At 28.0% G+C, this 15,948-nt stretch overlaps 1 protein-coding gene and 1 non-coding gene across 2 annotated transcripts in view; one reads left to right on the top strand and one right to left on the bottom strand.

Annotated features, from left to right (window-relative positions):
• Positions 1-8,107: 8,107 nt before the first annotated feature.
• LOC103313243 (uncharacterized) lies at positions 8,108-8,700 on the bottom strand. The gene is made up of 3 exons (XR_010333776.1): positions 8,550-8,700; positions 8,377-8,499; positions 8,108-8,328 (listed from the first exon to the last, which is right to left on the bottom strand). It is a non-coding gene; the product is annotated as an uncharacterized LOC103313243 (transcript).
• A 5,880-nt stretch (positions 8,701-14,580) lies between these two features.
• Gbs-70E (Glycogen binding subunit 70E) overlaps positions 14,581-15,948 on the top strand; it is a 33,101-nt gene continuing 31,733 nt past the window's right edge. The window contains exon 1 of the mRNA XM_008196032.3: positions 14,581-14,694. The gene's annotated coding sequence lies outside the window, so the exon portion shown is untranslated. The remainder of the gene's footprint in view (positions 14,695-15,948) is intronic.

The raw sequence follows: 15,948 nt of genomic DNA, 5'->3' as shown, positions 1-15,948 counted from the left end.
TCCAAAAGTTGGGCTTTTCAAAGTCTTTTTAATAATTTTACAATAAAGTAAGTCATTCGTTCTTTGTGTTTTTTTCGTCATCTCTAATTTGTCAACATTCGTTCCTTGCACCAAAGATACATTAGTCATTTCGTAAGCCCTAAAATTCGTACAACGCTCTAAACACCTGAATAAAAATCGCTTTATCTGTCAATGTGTTCAAAATGTTCAGCAAAGAACATAAAAACATTATGTTGGAATCTCATTTCTGTAGTGGACATCACGTTAAAGTAACTGTCATGGATAACTAGATCAAAATTTTAAAAAATCTCATGAAAAATATAACTAAATCAAATAATGCACCATAGAAATCATTTGTAACATAAAGGTGTACTATCTTTACTCGTATCTATGGAATAAGCAACAACATTATATACTAATACCTACAGGGAAAGTCAATAGTGGATTATTTGTGACATGCCTTAAGATGCAACCAAAAATACTAATTGCATTTACCAGACTGTTTCATTTTAAAAAACATTAACTGAATCAACATTGGTATTTTATCTTTTAAATAATAATAGTCCATAATGAAATTTTAGCAAAAACTTCTAAAACAAATTTAACAGTACCCAGAACAATGTAATCGTGGATTAATTTTGAAATTTTGTGATGATTACGATCTTGTCTGCTGGAATCAATATTATTGGTTGCATATCAACAAAACTTCAGAAATAACCCACTATTGACTCACCTTGTATAAGAGAGGTATTTTTTTAATTAACTTAATTAATTTTAATACTTTTTATTATAATATGTTGTAAAAAAGTTCTGAAAAAAATAACATGCATAGGGAAATAATTAAACTTTTTAACCATTTTTACCTAATATCAAAAGCTTATTCTGTGCGAATATACACAAAAACCGCTCGAATTTGTATACAAGTTATATGAAAAGCATTAACTTTTAAAAAGTTTACATAATTTCAAAAATACTTTGTAAATCAAAAATCAAATGGTTGCCTGGAGAACTATAGTACAACTCATAAATCATTTAACGCTTAAAGCTTCTTAATTTTTACTCTAACGTACTATTTTATTGGGTCCAGAAAATCATGCGATAAGTTATATTTCTTCGTAGTGTAAACTTACCAATTTTTTGAATGACCGTGTAATGCAAAGTAAAGGATAAATTACGTAAATCGAAGTTTAATTTTGGGAATTTCTATTACATTTTCAGTAAATCGACATTATTTTTGACATGGTTTTCAGGCTTCTGATCGTATTTTGCAACTAAAATGAGATCGAAAATAAACTGCATTAGAGCAGGCCGTGCCTGCGGAATTTTAGTCACATACCGAAAATTAACATTAGATTTCTTGCTTAATTTAAATTATTTCGAAATTGTGTTTACCACCCAACAAAAAGCCTACATTCTAAAGTGCTGAATGATGCTTAGCAGAATTTTGGGAGAAATTTCTATAAGAATTTTTTAAACGGTTATTTGCTACATATTGAAACAGTATTTGTGAACATCTCCTTAGCCTCTTCTAATGTCTTTTGCAATCCGATGTTTTGAAAAGAAATGTGGCTTAAGTTACACTTTCCTTTTAAGGTTTGCTTCAATTCAGTACATTTTCGATCTCATGGTATTATTTCTTAGAGCCTGATTTCAATTTTGGTCCCAAAGTTGCGTGGGTCGCAGTTGCATAGCAGCAACCAATAACATTGCTAGATTTGCGTCGTTGCTATAACAATAGCGACTTGCGTCGGTCGTAACTCAACTTGAAATCATCTCATTAATGTCCATTGCGGTACAAATAACTAAGCTGTTACCATGACAATTCATGTAAAAGTTAATGCCAGGGATATCAACAACACGAGGTAGACAATTCAATAAGTTGTTGACCTGTTAACAATTACGTCGTTGTCAACATTTGAAGTAATGTCATCAATGTCAACTATGTCAACAATAATAAATTTTGGCATTAAACTGGTATTTGACTATGGAATTTGTGTATTTGTTAAAAATAAAACCTAAAAGGTATGAAAAAAACGTGTAGACGATTAAAGTCAACGTGTCAACGTCCATTCATGGTTAATGCCAAGAGCTCAATCATTTGCACCACAATGGACACTAAGAACTTTTAAGTATTTTAATGACAATTAAGGCCTTATTAAAAAAGCTCATTGCTTTTGCCATTAAATTGAAGTATCTTTGGACTGTCTAAAGATTAATTTTTACGACCAACTATCCTTGTCCACAAATGAAAAAACAATTTTTGGGGTGTTATTTCAGAGTAACTAGTTTTTGGTAGTCACAGATTTTAAGTTATTATTTTGTAATTTGCCGCCATTTTCAAGCTTTAATAGACATGTTAAAGCTCGCAATGTTATCAAGTGTGATGTCATAATACTTAGTCATTATTTGACGGAACATTTGGGTGTACTTTAAGAAAATTTTTAGATTGGTAGGAAGCAAATTTGCGACTATATTTTTGCCAATTTCACAAATTTTAAGGTGCGTTCTTGTGCGTGTACTTTGACAAAAATTTTAAATCAATTTTTTACTTTAAAAGTTGGGACATTACCAAGCGTCACAAAAATTCCTAAATCGATTAAAATCACATTTTTTTTTAAACGGCAAAGAGGAAGCAAATTACAAAAAATTGTATACAAAACTCGTTTCAAAAGACCTTGATGCACTTATTCTTTCAATTAACTCGTGGCTAACGCCACTTGTTTTTTAATATACTATTTTGAGTTTGAATAATTTAAAGAATCTTTCTTGGTAATTTTATCCTTATCTTAAATAAAAATTTAAGAGATATTGGTTCCAAATATTAGGAATGTATAGAAACAATAAAATACTTGGTAAAAACCGCAAAACTTGTCAAGCTACTCTCGTATTTATTTTGTTATTAAATAACATGTGGTCATTATTCACTTGCTACCTGGTGGTTCGGCATTGTCTGTGATAAAATTACAAAGTCATGTAGAAATTAAATCAGACCTTGTCATTATTTCAAGTGGAAACTAGCACCCAATGTAACCTTATACGATATACTGTACTGAGTGAAATAAATCCAAGCATGAACAGATCATCAATGAAACTAAAACACCGTAAATGGTGAACAAGTATGCAAGCTGTATTATATTTCATTTAGTGATTACTATAAATCCAGTTGGAGAAAATTGAAACACTGCAACAGCATTTTGAATCCAAAAATTTTAAATTACATATTATGCGCCCTCTAATGGTCACTTCTAACGCAAATTGGCGGGAAAATTAATTGTAACAGTGCTAAGTAACCTAAAAAGTGTAAATTTTCATCGCAGTATGTATTTCTAGGGTAACACAAGAAAGAATTCAATACGACACAGTTTATTATCAATTCACTTGTAAACAAATAAGCGCGCAAAGCTTATCGTAAAAATGGAACAATCGCTACAACCTTGATGGCTATTAACTTCTTTTTATAGACACAGCTTAATTTAATTGTCAGTTGTGTGATGTTTATTTTCCTGATTTTTATTAAGATTTATTGCTATTTAATATTAATCAGTGTTGCAATAATATGCTAAATTAAATTATAACATTCGAGCATTGCTCTTTAGTCGTTTGTTTTTATTTGCACTTATTTATATTTTCTGATAAAATTTTTGTACACATTATTGCAAAAATCAGTTTTTTCTATGTTAAAAATGATTATTATTAACATTTATTTTATTTATTTTAGATTTATGTATGTATTTACATTCAAAAATAGTCATAAATTAAATGTAGTACATACAACTAGTACTTATGCATGTCCAGAGGACAATGACACAATCACTGTATTAGAACGTTTATATTACGTTTCAAGCATACAACATAAATTCTATTTTTGAAATATATTTTTTAACACTTGGCCTTTAATTTAATCAGATTCCTTTTCTGAGGAAAACATATTTGTGCTTTGATTTTGCAAATTGTTTTTACTTATTTCCTATTTAAATGTTGATGATTTAAAAAAAATAAAAATTTTGGATTTTTTTAAAATTTTTGTTAAATATTTTTGACGAGCCATTGATTCCTAAAAATAAATATGTGCGTAGGAAACAAAACTTCTGATAAATCATTTACAAGAATTTTTTTTATAGCAAACTCTGACGTGCCTGGCTTTTTATTTTATTTAAAATAATTAAGGGGTCACTTTGAAGCTATAAAGAAGTCAAAGATTACAATAAACTACATACTACATATCTGTTTTAACGTTTTTGGGCAATTGGACGACTAAGTCTTTCACAATTTGATCACGGATATTTCGAGCACATTTATTATGAAAAAATACAAATTAATCAAGCACACACACTTTACACACATATCTAATATGGTACCACCTTCTAGATTTATAGCTTATTCATTCAATATAAAGTTTAAAAAAGTTATCTATTTAATACATAAATATTTATAAATGCAGAGTAATGGTTTTGTTATTTCTTGCCATTGTTTATCTATACTTTTGTAATTTATTGCCTTCATATTTATATCTGCAGTTCTGTTTTTGAGTTTTAATTTACTTTACTTAAAATTACTAAATATGTTTAATTTTAGGCTGTTTTTTATGTTTTATTTTATTATCAAATGTATGATACACTTATTTTACCTACGCAGTCGATGAGTAAGGAAACTTGGACAATTGCCTAATATTCTCTTATGTGTTTCAAACCTTTAGCATAAACTGTCACTTTTCATATTTATTTTTTTATTTAATACCTACAGGGTGGTTCAGCCTAGTTCCCGTCTTATGTGGCTCAGTTATTGTTAAATTTGGAATTTTGGTATTTCAGGAAAATATTTTCGATTATAAAGTGAGTATCAAAAACTTTTTCAAAACGGTTTAAGAATTAGGGATTACTGTTAAAAAAATCAAACAAATTTGTTTTTCACTTTTATTATCAAAAATACAAGCAATGCTTTCTTGGTAATATTACTACTAGGTTTGTGTTGAATAAGTTCTAACCCACTTAAAGTAATCTGTGCCCACTTGTTAATTAAATTTGATTTATCTGAAGTACTCTCATCTAGTTAACTTTAAAATTGGTTTACATGTAAAAAAAATTGTGCCGGTCTGCTTAACTGAATTCTCTGTCGATAAATGTCAAAATTGTCAGTTGTGAAATTCACAAATTGTCAATTAATTAAGCAACTAAATTGTTACACTGTACAAGAAAACACTTTTATTATCGAAGCTTATTTTCGAATCAGAGACTTGAGAGAATGGTAATATTTGGTGTCTAATAAATGCTTGTCATTAATTCAATAAAGCGGCATTTCTGATTTTACGTTCGAAATTCACGGTCGACTAGATGAAAATCATTTAAAAACACATTGTACTATGTAGGCTTGTCAGCTTGTCACAATTTACTTCCAAACTTTTTAAACTTTAGAGCATTATATGTATTTATTCAGTTAATACAAAAATTTACACTTTATACTCGAGTTCAGATGCTTTAACGATTGGTAGGCCTATTGTTTCTAATTTTGTTATGCTATTTACTAAATTTTCAAAGTTAGACTAAAATAATTAAAAATTTAAAAACTAATATTCTAAACAAGTAACTTTAAGGCTGAAAAATTAAAAAGCTGAAACACAAAAAACTACAAAATAATGGGACTGAAATTCTGAAGAATTATAATACAGGAAAGAGAAACACTAATAAATAGAAATATTTTAGATGCTGAATAAAAAAACAATACACTAAAGACTGAAAAGCTAAAAAACAAAAAAATTAAAATCCGAGAAATTGTAATTCTGTAGAAGATATATAGTTTTTTTAAAGTAAATACTGTATTAACAAAAATTGAAAAATTTACTATTTTAAATTAACAACTTAATAATATTTAAAACATATTTTGGAATTAGGATACAAATCATTTTAGGAATTGAGGAAAAATAAAGTTTCTGTCAAATATTTAAATCTTTGACAAAGCAAATTGTTTCAAGTTTAAGAAAAGCCTTTAAAAATTCTAATCTAAAATCTTATCTCTTCTTCTTAACACTCATTTTTGCTTTATGATTAAAAAATTAGTAAAACGTAAAGACAGTTTTAACCCAATAAATATATTTATTTGTTGGGAATATTTTCTGGAAACAGCACATAAAATTTTTAACTAGCAATATACAACCAAGTAAACCAACTAAATTTCAGCAATAAGATAATTTTTTATTACTTTTACGATTACTGGGAATAAAATAATTTGCGATTTTTTTTAAGAGGTCTACCTAGTTTCTCTTTACTTTACCTAAATTTAGCAAGTTTAGGTGCTTACTTAGATCTTTTAAATTTTTTTTGGTATTTCACTTTTTTTTCAAAAATTAGTAACTTTCTCATTTTTACGTATTTATAATACGTCAAATTTCGGCATTTGAAAGGGAAAAAGAATAACAGCAGCTTTGAATGAAGTTCTCGAAAAAATCAAGTAACTTGAGAACCATTAAATATAGGTAAAATAAATGTTAATACAAAACACAGAATACAGAAAAAGTGGAGTTTCCGAAACATAATATTCAAATTTTGTGATTTGTTAAGTTTTTCCATATTTAAAGTATCTGAGGAATAGGAAAGATTTATTTATAAACGTTCTCTTTCAGACGCCTAAATTTAATTCGAAAATATTTTGAAAATGATGAATAGCAATTATTGAAGAAAAGGTGCATATTCAAAAAAGGCAAAATAAAATTGTAAATATCTTGAAAACGGCTAAACTTAGGTGGAAGGAAAGTTGGTGAACTTTGCCTCAGCATAACCCGAGTTATGCAAAACAATAAATAAATAAATATTAAATAATAATTTCCTATTTAAAATAGTAAAGTTAATATATTGTAAGATAGTGGATATTTGTGCGGTTTATTGTGAGCTGAAATGCTATTTCCAAACTCTGTTTATTTTGTAAATTGTATTCTTTTTAATTTTGACTTTTATAAATTTATCTTAATATGAGTTATAATTTTTATTGGCTTTTTTTAATCACTTTTTGAAATAAAGTTTTCGCAAATTATAGAGTATTGTAACCCTAATAAAGTACCAAAAAGTCATAATTGTGTGCTTTACAGATCTCAAATGATATAAACAATGATGATTTAACCAAAAGCAGAAAAGTCATGTACCATATCAAATACCAAACATTTAAATTTATTGTTATTTTTGTAAATTTGGAGATACTAACATCTGTAGATATAAATTCAACCATCAATCAAAATTTCATTCGAAAGTAACACGTTTGTAACTGTGAAAAATGGGAAATTTTATACTTTTCAAAAAAAGCCAAGATAATGTGAAAGAATTTGAAATTCCATTTCAACAAATTGATTTTTCTAAACAGAACTTTAAAAATACAATTTCAAAATATTTAAAATTGATGTCAATTAAAAAATTAAAAGGTATAAATAGCTCGAAAAGACGAAAAATGGATGACTATTCTCTTAGAATAACTTCAGAAATACGATGAAAGCATAGCTTTCTAAACAATGTTTAAAAATCCGACACACCAAACCTTTATTTGAAACACAACGCGTTCCAACCACAAAGTGATCATCCTCAGGTGAGAATATAAACTCAGTTTCGATTCTCACCTGAGGATGACCACTTTGTGGTTGAAACGCGTTGTGTTTCAAATAAAGGTTTGGTGTGTCGGGTTTTTAAACTTTGTTTTATTTATATTTCACGCCAAGAAAAGCCGACAAGAAGGCGAAAATTGTAGTATGTTACATTTTTCTACTTTCGAAAAAATATTTTTTTTTTAATGTTCAAATAAAATTTTGAAATTTAAAAAACGCAGAATCTTGAAGATAAGAATGCAACATTTTTCAAAAAACTTTAAACATTTCGAAAATAGCTAAAATAACTTGATTAATCAAAAAACGCAATAAAAAATGAAGTTTTAAATTTAAAATACGAAAATTGATATCAACTTTCGGTATAACCGGAGGTGCCGCTATCTTGAAAATATTTTTATTGTACAGGATGTAACAGATTATGTATTACTGTAACTCACCACATTTTTAATGTGGAGTTAGATAGAACATCTTGTATAATAAAAATTAGCTGTTGTATAGTAGTACTAATTTTTAGAAAAAAACAAATAAAACCCCCAACAAATCACCATTTTATTGAATATAATGGAAACACTATGTATTTCACCATAATTAGGAAGTTGTAGATGTGGTCGTTCAAGAGTTTCTCCTGGGAGCAACAGTCATATTATTCTGAACCACCGACACATTTGCCATAGTAAGAGACTGGAAGCTAGAGTAAGCACCAAAAGGATTGGATTGCAAAGTAATAGAAGAATTAAGTGTCGTTGCTAAAATTTTTAACTTAAAAATCTGTTTAAAAATTTTAAATTATTTACCATTAGTACCAAGACATTCAACTTCCGTTCTCAATTGTGTACTGTTGGACAAAGTGTATTGAAGTCTCTGGCACATAAGGGTGTTAGGGGGGCATGTTTGACCAAAACAGCGATAAGTCACACCTTAAGAAGTTCATTTAAATTGATTACACTTATATCGATTGTGTTTTTACCTGGCGGTGTTTGTGCGTTGGATGTTAGGGTTAAAGCAATAACAAGAATAAATGGGGCAAAAGATTTCATCGTGTTGTAGGTAAGTCACTACTGTTTTGCTTGTAACTTCCACTAATTATTAATAATTTTCAAGGAAATTAAGGTATTTATAAGTGTGTGATTATTCGCTTGCGATAAGTTTATTTACGTTTGTTTGCAACAATTTTGTTAATTAAGATATAAAGCTTTTTTTGAAATTGTGACATTTATAGGTGTGTGATAATTGATAAATGATTCTACGTTCTTCTTTTCTATAGTAATTTTAATTATTTATTTATTTGTTCAAATATTATTAGTTGGCTCTAATTCAAAATTTTCTTGTTGAATTTTTCCGTCACATTTAATTTTTTACCTTTCTTATTTCACTTTGAGCATTTTTTTGTAGTATGTACTATGCAATATAAAATTGTAAATTGGTCCCAAAATTGTTGAAAAGTTACTCAAATTTTACATTTTCTATTTTTCCATTCTTTAAAATGGCACATAAAATAAAAACAAATATTCCATATACAGACTGACCCAGCTGAGCTTATATAATAAGCTTTATAATAATGAAAAAAATGAATATTTGAAATAAACCATTTGAAATAAACAAAATAAAAGCCTCCAAAATCTAAAAAGATTGAAAATAAATTGTAAACACCCTGTAGTAATTCAATTATCAAACATAATAATTCTGTTAGACCTTGTTCAAGACGTACTTACTAATAACGTCATTAAAGAAGCACTAAAGGTGTAAAACCGATGTTTTTTGGTTTTGATTTTTTTAAAAGTAATCCCTGAATCGATTAAAAAAACTTTAGAGATAAGTAAGAAACTATAAAGTCATCTAAAACACAATAAAAAATAATAGCATGCCAAAAATATTATTTTGACGTCATACTTTTTTGGAACACTTAGTATAATCAAGATATTTTCTTGAAATACGTCTTAGAGTATAAATTACGTCTACCAATTATCAAAAGTCCCACTTTACTAATAACTGAGCTAAAAAAAACAGGAGCTGAGCTGGGGCACCCTGTATGGAGTGGTAATCACTTTAGCAAAATGAGTAAATTTTTGTTTATAACAAAGAAATGAAATAAGAAAATCAAAAACAAAATCTGGATAATAGTACCTAACGCATGATTTTTTATTTTTAATTAATTTTTATTTTTTTTTTAAATGCGTCAGTTTAGGTAAATTCCAAATTCAAAAATGTACTCAAATGGAAAAACAGAGAAATTCAGGCCTAGAACTACAGTTTTTTTGTTCCGTTTGTGGTTTTAAAAAATGTTAACATTTTTAGAAAATGTCCGAAATCAACCTACTTAAAACTAACACAACCATTTTTTGCCTTGTTTTAGCAAAATAGGAGGCAAAATACGTCGCGTTTGTGGCTCTAAAAAGTGTTTTCAAATAGTTTTGAAATGACAAACTGGAATACAGAATACAGTAATTCACACCAAAAACGAACATTTTTAGTTAGATTTAGCAAAATACGTCAATTTAAGTGAGTTTCCTGTTAAAAAAGGTGCTCAAGCTTAGATCTATTCAATAAATTTTAATTCAAGTAATGTTTAACATATTTGAATTCAACTAATTTTTGAATCAATTTTTTTGGAATCGGTGGAAATCATTTTATTTAAAGGAAACTATCAAGAAAATCGTCGTTTATTAAACAGCGAAGAAATCTGTACACATTAACAATATTTCGTATTTCTTTATTAACAGGGGAACAGCTTTTTTTAAAGACAATAAATTAAATTTATTAAAATTCGAAAAAAAAGCAATTATGTGTTTTTAACTACATGTTTTTGTCTAATTTTTTAATTTATTTATTTCTACCATTTAAAATTCAGAACAAATTTTTAGTTATTTTAATAAATGTTTTAAATTTTGTGCGCCTAACGTCCATAAACTTATTAAAACTTTTGTGTTGTTTTTTTACACAACTCAATCTAATGACTAGATGTATCCGGCTCACAGTTGCGATCTAACGTAGTGATTTGTCTAATAAGTAAGAAGTAATGAACACGGATTACTTATAAAAAGTAACGATTATATACCGAGTGGAATTTTTAACTGGAATAAAATTCATAACTTGAATATAGGCCATTTTTGTGAAAATTCCCGAAACCAGTCAATTTTTATTATTTTAGTCTACCATTTTTGTTCATATGGTTTTATGTTTATCTGCTGTTCGAAATGCACAGCCACCTCTTTTTGAATGCCTACGTGATAAAAAAATAATGACCAATGGGTACCGTTTCTTTCCTGGGAAATGTAACATAATGATAGTAAAATGAATTTCTAACGTTTTGCATCATTTCGAGCATGATTTGCCTAACTTCAACTTATAAAAATGTTTTTTTTTATTTCATTAGCGTTGAAATTATGTAGAAAATAAATTGTGCCTTGTATTGGTTGCCTTCCACAAGAGGTATCGCTTGACATACCATTACATTTAAAAAATGTTAGAGGTGGCAGTGCATTTCTGACAACAAATAAACAAAAACTACATGCACCAAATGATGGCTAAGGGAAAACAAAAATCGACCTGTTTCGGGAATTTTTACAAAAATCGCCTAAGTATATCTAAGTTATGAATTTCATTCCAGTTAAAAATTCCATTCTGTATTAGGTCTGTAAGGTAAGCTGTTTGCTCAAAACGTATCATTTCCGTATAATGAATTAACAGGATTTTTGTTTTAGCAAGATAAATAATAAAATCTTCACTAAACATTCAACATGTTGTTTTTTATTGTGAATCAACTTACTTCAGTTATTCGATATATCCGGCTCGAAGGACCAATCTCACGCCCCAAGGACAATACAGAACAGTTGTATTCTAACGTAATGAATAAAGTAAAGGAGTAATTAAGACATTTGGAGACTGAACGCCACTCTGGAACTGGAGATGCGATTTTCTACATGAAATCTGATTGGAATTTTTTTCACTAAACAATTTGTAAATCAAAGATTTGTTAAAATTTTACTCTAATTAACAGAAAAACAATTCCATTCTTTCAATGGAATGGTGTTTTAATTTTAACTCCTCATACTAGCCCGTTTTATAAATATTTTGAGACAGGATGTAAATTTGTGTCATTTATTTAACCCCGAATATAGAATTAACACAATAAGTAAAAATATTCATAACTTGCAAACTAGTATACGGGATGTTTCACATAATTTTACGAGGCTTGCGCTTGTAAAATGCCACCAAGAATGCATATTCTTGTACGAATTCGAATACAAAGTTTGAAAAATTAGATAGTCTTCTCTAGTTTAGTTTTTGGGTAGTTAATGGTAAGAGAGATCGATTAGAATCATATTCATTCAGTCTCTTGAGAGAACACTTGATAACTGTTCTGAAAAATAGCAATTCATGACTATTAATGCAACAGTGATTAGTCTGACAACTACTGTCATAAGTTTCCAAAAATTAAATAATTAAATGTGAATTTTTTGTATTTAGTGAATTTTGTATATTTGGGTGCGTTTAGGTGCAGGCCTCATAAAGTTATGTGAAACACCTTGCACGATTTTACAAAAAATATATTTTTTTTTAGAAAATTTAATCGTACCTTGTTTTTGTCCGAAAATGTTTGGGTCAAAGCATATTTTAGTATCCCTAAAAACGTTTGCATACTTTTAAAAACAAAACAAATATTTTAACGTTATTACAAATTTGGCTTTTAAAAGAAGCTTTATTTTATGTAAAATTTATTTACGAGCCATGATTAAATTTCAAATGATAAAAACTTACTCGGAGAAAGTGCGTTGGAAGTGTACTATTTATTCTCTTTTTTGAATTTAGCGGTAAACAGTACTTAGACCTCGCCTAGCTATAACTAAAACACATTATTGAATATTAGAACACTGCTTTTTTTCCATAAAGCTAAGCGTGGGATTAACAATAATTATACTAAACGTCCCACGTTCTATATTTAAATGTGCGTTGTCTTATTGCTCTTCGAATATTTAAAACTTACATAAGTGCGTGTATGAAGTTCTTTTTAGACAGCTTTTTAACAGTTATTGCAAATGTGCAAATGTGCAAATTTAGCAACAAAGGAACAAATTCCTTCCTCAAAGACTTCGTATGTGTAGCTGATATGCAATATTATTATTAATTTTTTGGAAATAAAAACTTTATTTATGTGTCAAGAAAGGTTGAAAAATCCGAAATTAAGCATTTTAAAATAAAATACAGTAAACTGGGATACAATTTTTATTAATTCATACAACAGGAAAAATAAAAACAAAATTTTTATTGCAATAAATTTAATTACAAAAGCAGACAAATTACATAAATGTTTGTAAAAAAACTTAAAATTCTCTACTGCACAAAAAAGCAATAAGGAATAAAGAAGTTCATTAATTAATCGTTGAACCTAAATGTACTAAATTTGCTGTTGTAATAGTTATTTACCTGACGAGTTTGGAAATTGCTTTACAAACAAGTTAGGTACAATATTTTTTATAACGAATATCACAAAAACAAAATTAATTTTTTTTTGATAATTTAGGTCTTTTTGCTGACGGGTTGGTAACAGGTCAAACAATCATCAAATTGACATGAACTGTCACTTATCATAAAAAAATAATCATTTCCATCTCAACGGTAACGATACCAATCCATTAAATAAAGACATTTAACTGGGATACAATTTTTATTAGTTCATACAACAGGAAAAATAAAACCAAAATTTTTATTGCAATAAATTTCATTACAAAAGCAGACAAATTACATAAATGTTTGTAAAAAAACTTAAAATTCTCTATTGCACAAAAAAGCAATAAGGAATAAAGAAGTTCATTAATTAATCGTTGAACCTAAATGTACTAAATTTGCTGTTGTAATAGTTATTTACCTGACAAGTTTGGAAATTGCTTTACAAACAAGTTAGGTACAATATTTTTTATAACGAATATCACAAAAACAAAATTATTTTTTTTGATAATTTAGTTCTTTTAGCTGACGGGTTGGTAACAGGTCAAACAATCATTAAATTGACATGAACTGGCATTTATCACAAAAAAAAAATAATCATTTCCATTTCAACAGTAGCGATACCAACCTATTAAATGTCCCTAGCCATTGTTGCAAAGTAAAAACACCGCAGTGCGGGAAAGTGCGTTTCCCACACGCTCCAGCGTTTCAAAGCTAAAAAACCTTTACGTCGTATTTTCTCTAAAAACTAGCTGATATAAGTTATTCATGCACTTGAAAAAAATAATAATAAAATAAAAAAATAATTTTAAAATTTCAAAGTAGGCGCCAATTCCTCATCGTTCCGGGAGTTCAGCCATTTTGAAAATAATTTAGTTAGATGAACTCCTATACAAAATTCTACCTGTTCTACCTGTATGTAGTATAAAAAGTTAAAAAGTTTTTAATCTAGGCCTTAACAAATCACCCTGTATAATACCAGGTGTGACGCGTAAGATATAATTTATGTTGCATTTCGTAAGGGTTGACATCTTACACGAATCACCTGGTATACATTGTAACGATAACTGATATGATTAACATTTTCAAAATAAAAAAAACAATGTTTTTTACCATAGAAATTAAATTATTCAAAAAAAATAAATAAATGTTTAATAAATAAAACGTGTGATAAGTGTGCACTGTAACTCATCTCTGACACAGTCTGCATAGTTAAAAATAGTTTCAAGTGTAGTAGTGAATTAGCATTTATCACTATTATTGTATAAATCTTTTTAATAACTTACATTTAAAGGTCATTAATAGTTGCTTGGATCTTGAATTTTCTAGAACAAAATTGTGGATATTTTATAAATTGATTTCTAACTATTATCACTTTGTGTAACCAAATAATAATTGTTGATTGTATTTATGTCCCAAAAGGCGAAAAAAACGCACCTATATTTAGTGCCATATATTTTGTAACGATCACGCTATCTACTACTGTTTATAAGAAATTCTTTTGTTGATAGAGTGATTAATCATGTTTTGTTTACACAAACTGTCTGATATTGGTATAACAAAAGAGACAAGAATTCTTAATTATGTTAGTGATGTGCATGCGCTTTTCTTGTGATGATGAGTGAAAGCTTTGCAAGGATGTATTTTAACGTTTCAGTTTATCACAGGTACGTACCACTTTATCAGTTATTAATAAAGCTTTCCTGAACACAAATTGGGAAAAATTTCTGGAATTGCAGTCATGACCACAGTTTTGTTTACCATTATCGGTAAAAGAAATTAATTGCATGCCTCTTCAAGCTTATTTGTGCTTATTTTATATTTGAGTAACGGTTGCTTCGTGTTCGTGTTGATGTTCACATTAAATGTTAATTAGAAAGTTGTACAATCATATTCATGTGCATCGTTTATGGTGTTTTAATAAATATTTACTAAATATAGCGACTTTGAATTAAAAATTGTTAACAGTTAAATGGTTTCAATGTTTCCACTCTTTCTTATTTGCTAAAAATACTTATTCTAAATAATCAAGGTCTTTGTTTGTAAATGTAAACACACCAAAATATTTTTCTTGCAATTATCTTTTGTGATATTGGCCAATGGTCATCTCTAGAAACGGTTGTAAAGATAAGTAGGTGTATAAATATCTCAGGAAGATTAGAAGTTTTAGTCGATTTGTGTGCAAAATTATTTCATGAAAGTAGTACTGATTGTCTAATCTAGACATAATAATTCTAAGGTGGAATAATACTTCAAAGGAAAATCTCAAAATAAAAAAAAATTAAATATAGTAACAATATCTAAACCAGTACATTACGCAAAATTGTGCTTTGACCTCTTTTATTAGGCGTCAAATTAAAGTAAGTAGTGTTATTGATAACAATTTTTAATAAACAGTATCATGCTAATAAGTGATAGGTCACAAACATGATGCACAGGATGATTTTGCCGTTATGGTTTCTTAAATCTTAACGAGTTGTTTTGCAACGTGATTTATTAATGTGGTTAAATTTTATTATTTTTTTGAATTGCCTTGAATAATAAAAGTAGTTACTTTTGAGGAAAAGGGCTCAAAATATTATCTTATATAAAATCATTAAAAAGTTTTTTTTGACTTTTTTACTTTTTCCAGGAGTACAATGGTAACTATTTATCGCTGCTTCCCCAAACTGTTAGAGATACTTATTTTTTAACGGTTTTTGTTATCGTTTTATCATATTGGAATTGTGTTTAATTGTTTTCGAAATCCGAAAAATTACGTGGAAATGAGACATTTCAATTTCTCACCAGAATTTATCCTCTAAACGATTTAATTTGTGATATAAAGAGATTAACTTGTTAAGTCAACTTATTGTCGACACGTTTTCTTGTACCATGTGCGGACTGAAATAATAAAAGCTTTATATTATATTAATTTTGCA

The sequence above is a fragment of the Tribolium castaneum genome, chromosome 4 (genome assembly GCF_031307605.1).
Source record: "Tribolium castaneum strain GA2 chromosome 4, icTriCast1.1, whole genome shotgun sequence".
Lineage (NCBI taxonomy): Eukaryota > Metazoa > Arthropoda > Insecta > Coleoptera > Tenebrionidae > Tribolium > Tribolium castaneum.
Note: the sequence above shows the minus strand (reverse complement) of the source record. Positions and strands in the feature narration are given on the sequence as shown.